Source organism: Elephantulus edwardii, unplaced genomic scaffold (assembly GCF_000299155.1).
Source record: "Elephantulus edwardii isolate Elephantulus edwardi_28Jun2011 unplaced genomic scaffold, EleEdw1.0 scaffold00178, whole genome shotgun sequence".
In the NCBI taxonomy this organism is placed as follows: domain Eukaryota; kingdom Metazoa; phylum Chordata; class Mammalia; order Macroscelidea; family Macroscelididae; genus Elephantulus; species Elephantulus edwardii.
The window spans coordinates 1,582,115-1,589,219 of NW_006399928.1; the positions used below are offsets into that span (position 1 = coordinate 1,582,115).

Below are 7,105 nucleotides of genomic sequence, written 5' to 3' on the forward strand. Positions count from 1 at the left end.
ACTGGAAAAACAAGAAACCACGATCAAAATTATAAGGTCCAATGTTTCAGATGCTGGCAACATGATGGAGGAAGCTATATTGAAGAGACTAAGGTACACCTGGAGTTGAAGAGACTAAGGTAAACCTGGAGTTGAAGAGACTAAGGTACACCTGATCCAGGCTTTGGTCTTTGCAATTACTTGTTATGCATCCGAGAGCTGGACAATGATTAGGGATAACAGAAGGAGAGTTTATGCCTTTGAGCTTTGGTGCTGGAGAAGACTATTGAATATACCATGGACTGCTAGGAGAACAAACAAGTTTGCCCTGGAGAATGTGAAGCCAGGCTACTCTTTGGAGTCAAGGATTCTGAAGGTCTGTCTGACATACTGTGGACATGTTGCAAGGTGGCATCAGTCCTTGGAGAGGGATGTCATGTTTGGGAGGGTGGAGGGACAGCGCAGGAGAGGAGAGAAAGACCCTCTATGGGATGGATTGATTCAGTCACTGGGGTAATGTGGATAGGTGTTTCAGAGATAATACGATTGGCAAGGGATAGAACAGGGTTTACAGCTGCAGTACGTAGGGTCGCTATGAGTCACAGGTGACTCGATGGCACATAACAGCAACAACAACAATGGCATGTCTTACATGGGACTTATATCTAGAGTTTATAAAATACTCGAGCACCACAACAAGATAAAAGTAAACAACTCATTTGCAAAATGGGCACAGGATATGAACAGACACTTCACCAAAGACGGCATTCAGATGACCAATAAGCACATGAAGATATGTTCAAAATCCCTAGCTCTAAGAGAGATGCAAATCAAAATAACTATGAGATATCATCTCACCCCAGTAAGTATAGTAAAATTTAACAGAACAGCAAACAACAAATGCTGGAGAGGTTGGTGACAGACTGGAACTGTTGAGAAACTCCCACTGTTGGTGGGAGTGTAAAATGGTGTGACCACTATGGAAGGCAGTATGGTGCTTTCTCAAAAAGTTGGAAATAGAAATATCATTTGACCCAAGAATTCATCTACTGAGAATATACCCTAAGGAAACCAGAACTGCCACCCAAGCAGATGTATGCACATCCATGTTACTTGCAACTTTGTTCACAATAGCAAAGATGTGGAAACAATTCCAGTGCCTATCAACAAACAAATGAATATCAAAACTATGGTATATTCACACAATGTAATACCATTGAAAAACAAGGAACTCATCAATTATTGTACAATATGGGTGACCCTGGAGGACGTTATGCTGAGTGAACTGTCTCAGTCACAAGTGGACAAATATTCCATTGTGCCACTGTTGTAAAGTGGAACTGACATCAGAACTGGGGGAAAACGAAGAAAATAGGGGGTAAATAATGTATACTGCATTGAAACAGATGAGGGAGAGAACTGTTAAGGAGGAATATATTAGATATTATTGCCAAGACAAGAGTCCAGAATGAAAACTGCATAGTGGAGTGGACTTCCGGGGGGGGGGGGATTATATAACAAGGAAAGAAATTTTTTTTTTACTTTACAAAGAGAAAAGTGCACTAGGGGGAGGAGTGGGCAATAAGGAAAGTTTGCAACAATGATTGAATGGAAATCCAAAGTCTCTGTAAACTTTCATTAAAATTAATAAAAAAGATATATTTGAATTAATAAATACATAAATTCCTTAAAAAAATCAGAACCATGACTCAAACAGATGTATGCACACTCGGGCTTATTGCTTTGCTAGTCCCAATAGCAAAGAGATGGAAGCTGTTTAAGTGCTTGTCAACAAATGAATGGGTAAAAAAACTGTGAAACATTCACACAGTGGAACATTATGCAGCATTGAAAAACAATGAACTTTGGAGGAAAATGTGCAATAATGAATGAATAAAACTCCAACTTTTCTGTAAACTTTCATTAAAATCACAATTAAAACAAAACGTGTATTATTTTTAAAAATCTATAATAAAGACGGCACGGCGAGCTGAGGGAGGCGCCGGCCGGCGGGCGACATGTTCCAGGGGCCAGAGAGCGAGGGCGTCCAGGCGAACTCCAGGGCCATGAAACCCCCAGGAGACTCCAGCCACCTCTTTGGAGGTCCAGAAGAAGCCATTCCCTCCAGTAGGCCCAACAGGATGGTATCTAATATCTTTGGACCAACTGAAGAGCCTCAGAACATCCCCAAGAGGACAAATCCCCCAGGTGGGAAAGGAAGCGGCATATTTGATGAGTCTACGCCCATCCAGACCCGACAGAGTCTGAACCCACCTAGTGGAAAAACAAGCAACATTTTTGGGTCCCCCGTCGTTTCCACATCACCGTCAGCACACCCAAACAAGCCCAAGGACCATGTTTTGTTACGTGAAGGAGAAGACTCCAAACTAGACCTTTGAGCCACGGCAAGCAGCCCCTCGTGAGGACTGGGGGAGAAAGGTGGCACGAGAGTATCGGAACCCACCAAGCAGCAGGAGCCCATGACCAAAGTTGACAGCCACGAGCCTCGCTTTGGGCCAAGGCCTCGCTCTCACAACAAAGTCCTGAACCCCCCTGGAGGCAAGTCTAGCATCTCCTTCTACTGAGAGTCTGAAGCATCCCTAGTAGCCACACAGAAAACTCACAAAAGCATCCCATACTATATAGTTCCTTTAGTCTGCAAGAGCAGGGGTGGTGGGAGGGTGAAGCCGGCTGAGCAGTAGATCTGCTGCTATCACAGAGTCGCTGCCACCCAGCCCCCGAGACACCCAGAGCAGAAGGGAGCTCTGGGGTAGGAGCAGGGAGATGGTGCGGGCCAAAGTGAGGCTTCACTGTGCCCTTGGAGCCTAACCTTCAGGCTCTAAGCATCTGGAAGTGATTTGAAACAGAAGTAGAGCTTATAACAATGGAAAGAAGACCCAAAGCCACACACCCTTCGCAGTGAGATCATGAAGACCTGAGCAGAAATACCAACATGGATAGGACAGCTCTACATAAAACCCCTTAGATGATGGCACCAGTCACCCGTCAAAGAAATTATTCCATAAAGGCATGTGCCACCACTACACCAAGTGCCACCTTCACTTTTATCCCCACATCCTGCTCTCCACCTTTCTGTTAAAGCACCTGGATGGCACCTCCTCAACATCTTCCAGCCAGAACCAAAAAGGGACATCTGAAGTGTTTCAAGCCAGCTTCTGATATCCTCATCTTCTCAGTCTTAGACTTTCTGGAAGATCCTTGTCCCCTAATCCTTGGAAGCACCCTATCTCTGCCGTCACAGCCCTCAGCTTTGCGCTCCATAGGAATCAGCCTTGCCTTCACCAGGGAGTGGTTTTGATCTCTTAACACAACAGTTCCATTTGCCCATGGTTCTGTTTTTCTCTCACTAGCTTTAAGTCTGGTTCTAGTCTTCACTCCCACCGGCCACTGTTCTTCCTAGATAGGAGGCCCCTGAGCACTAAAGGCCTTTTAGTCTGTTCATGCCTTCCAGGTAATAGAGTTGTTTACATTGCTTATACTTCATACCTTGATCCTATAATTGGTTGGTAGGACGGAGAAATGTATGAGTGTTCCTTAGTTTTAATTAATTTAACATCTAAAGCCATATTTCTAAACACCAGTTTCGATGACTATTGACTCACCTGTTTTGACACCTTTTTAGAAGGAAATAAAAGTCACCCAGGTACACCAAAGAGGAAGACATGTTGCTTAGGCCACACTTTTAAAGCTTTGCAGACCTCAGAGGCAGATTCACAGCACAACCTCTTAGAAGAGAATGACATTGAGTCATTCAGCAACAAAGTCACAGCTGATCCATGGTATTTGCCAGCAAAGGAAATGGGTTGGCACGAATCGAGTCCCTTCCACTTCAGGCAAGCATTTCGTCCAGGCAGCTCCTGAATGGCTACAACCTTGAGTCCTTGCCCTACCTTTAATTGAACCATCTTGTTAGCAGGGGGTTCTGATGGAGGTAGCCATTGGTATGAATGAGCACTGAGAAAACCAGTATCAGGAGCTAGAAACACATCTGCCTTTTTTGAAGCTAGTGAAGCATTCTTGGTACTTAACCATCCTCCTGGCCTGGCTGTTCCCATGCCCGTGGGTTGTCATTGTCAAGACCTCCCCACCTGTGGAGGGTGGAAAGGGTGCAGTTGGCATCACCAACCAAAGACGCTCTTCCCTTTTGTCACGGAACATTTCCTTCTCATAAATCTCCTCCACTATCTGTCTCTATGCATTTAAAAGTCTTAACAATAAAGTTGTTGGCATCCAGAGAGGTTTTATTCCCATTAAAAGAAAACACAGTGCCATAAATGGTGGCTCACTTTTAGGTCTAGTATTCTGACGTGTTTAACTTGTAATCTGACTGAAATATTCTAATGTTGGGAAGGAACTACCATTTATAGCAGTGTTATTGATGGAGAGAGGGGTAAAAAGATTTTGTAAACTCCAAATGATATTGCCAAGAAGCCTGATGTCGTAGCATGGCCCTCATTATTCTTCCCCCACCTGCTACCAGCCAACTAGAGAAAAGCGCTTCCAGTCCTTTGCCCCAGCTGGGAGCTCTGTAGCAGCAAAGGGGGAAACCTGAGATGCGGAGGAAGGTTTTGGTAAATGAGGAAAACAGAAGCTATTGCAGAATTTCCTTAGGGGCAGTATTAGACACAACTTCCCATCTTCCTTTTCTGCCCATTCCTATCCCAGGCTGTGGATGGTAGTGTGAGGGGCCTGAGTTGTCTGTCCCCAAGGAAACTGAGCCTTCTGGGCTTTTGTGTGTGTGTGTCTGGAAGATAGTCTTTGTGATGGAGAGTCCCTGTATTTGAAAGATTTTGAGATTCAGCATCCTGTTCCCACTGTGCTGAAAACCTACTAGTCTGTATTTTTCTTAAGCCTTAAGTGCATTAGGTGCTAACATTTTTTCTAAAGCTGTATGGCATGCTTAGCCTCACATCTCTGTAATTTTGATAGAACTTTTTTGTTACCTTTAGGAAACAGACTTTGTATAACAGGTGAATTAAACCTAACAATCATGGACCCAGAAAAAAAAATCTACAATAAGAATTATTGTTGTTGTTGTTGTTGTTGTTACGTGACATCTAGTCGACTCTGACTCATAGTTACCCCATGTGTAACAGCTCTGAATCCTCCACGCTCCGGAGCCAATTTCATCATCTCTGACACACCTACCTCCATTACCTCTGTCATTGAGTCAATCCATCTCACCCAGGGTCTTCTTCTCTTATTCTCCTTTTACCCTTCATATCATATCCCTCTCCAAGGACTGGTCCCTCCTGGTAACATGCCCAAAGCATGTTCGACAGAACTTCAAAATCCTTGCTTCCAACAAGCAACCTGATTTCACCCTCTCCAGAACAGACCTGTTTATTCTCCTAAAAGTCTACATGGTATACTCAATACTCTTCTTCAGCATCACAACTCAAAGGTACCAATTCTTCTTCTATCATCCTTAGTCATTGTCCAACTCTCTGATATGTAGTAAGTAATTGTGAAGACCATGACCATGACACTTTAGTCTCTAGACTGACATCATTGTTCTTCAGTACCCTGGAGAGGTGCCTGACAGCAGATTTTCCCCAATGCAATTTGTCTGTTGATTTCCTGGCTGCTGGTACCAAGCGTGTTGATTGTGGAGCCAAGCAACCTGAAGCTCTTAACAATCTCAATCTCTTCACTGTCTATCAGTACCAGTTGTACCAGTGGTGAGAATCTTTGTTTTCTTGATGTTGAGCTTCAATCCATATTGAAAGCTTCAGTCATTGACCTTCTGCAGCAAATGTCTCAGGTCCTTCTCAGTTTCAGCAAACAAGGTTGTGTCATCTACATAATACAAGTTGTTGATGAGTCTTCCTTCAATCTTGATGCCACATTCCTCCATTAAGGAAGAAATGGAACACACAAATATTTACATACTAGGTATTGGCAAAATGAAATGGATTGGCATGGAACATTTTTTTTAGACAAGTATATGCTGGAAAAGAAAAGGTGAGGAAAAATGGGATTGCTATCATAGTTAAAAAGACTGTTTCTAGATCCATCTTGAAATACAATGCTGTGAGTGACAGGATAATATTCATATGCATACAAACTTATACACCAACCATCAGAGCCAAAGGGGAGGAAATAGATGACTTTTACCAACTGCTGCAATCGGAAATCAATCAAACTTGCAACCAAGATACATTAATAATAAGAGATGACTGGAATGCAAAAGTTTGAAACAAAGAAGAAGGATTGGTAGTCAGGAAATATGAACTTGGTGACAAAAACGAGGTTGGAGACAGAATGATAGAAATCTGCAAACTTTTACTTAGAAGCACAAATGGCAACTATAAACATGGACCTCACTCGATGGCCTATACAGCAATCAGGTTGATTACATATGTGGGGAAAAATCGTTGGAGAAGCTCATTATCAAATGTGCCTGCTTTTAATATTTTTTGGTCAAATATTCTTCTAAGTGGCATAGTATGGGTCTGTCCATTTGCTGTACAGAGGTAACTCGTGATTGCTGTGATGCTGAACACTGTGACACTGATGTGTCAAATAATACTGAATAACACAGGTGTTATAAAATGAGACTGACATGGTAGGTTGGGATGAGAACAGAAAAAGAGGGGAAAGATAAAGAACACTATATTAAAACAGATGAAGGGAAGAACTATCTGAAAGAAATGTATGATTAGGCATTATATGTATGACAACAATCTGGAATAAGAAGTGCATGATAACGTGGACTGGAGAATGGGGGAGGGAGGAAAGTGTGCAACAATGAATTAGTTGAAACCCAGCCTTTCTGTTATACCTTTGTTAAAAATCACAATAAAAAATTATTAAAGATGTTTTATCCTGAATAAAATACTGGCCAATAGAATCCAATGATATATCAAAGAAATAATCCATCATGACCAAGTGGGATTCATAACAGGTATACAAAGATGGTTCAAAATAAGAAAAACAATTAAGGTAATTCATCATATTAACAAAGCAAAGAACAAGAAACACATGATCCTATCAACTGATGCAGAAAAGGCCTTTGACAAAATCCAACACCCTTTCCTAAAACACTAAACAAAATAAGACTAGAGGGGAATTTCTTCAACATAGTGAAAAGTATTTATGCAAA

General features: G+C 42.3%; 1 pseudogene; it reads left to right on the plus strand.

Annotated features, from left to right (window-relative positions):
* Positions 1-1,997: 1,997 nt before the first annotated feature.
* On the plus strand, positions 1,998-2,564 carry LOC102867491 (annotated as a pseudogene).
* The last annotated feature ends 4,541 nt before the right edge of the window (positions 2,565-7,105 follow it).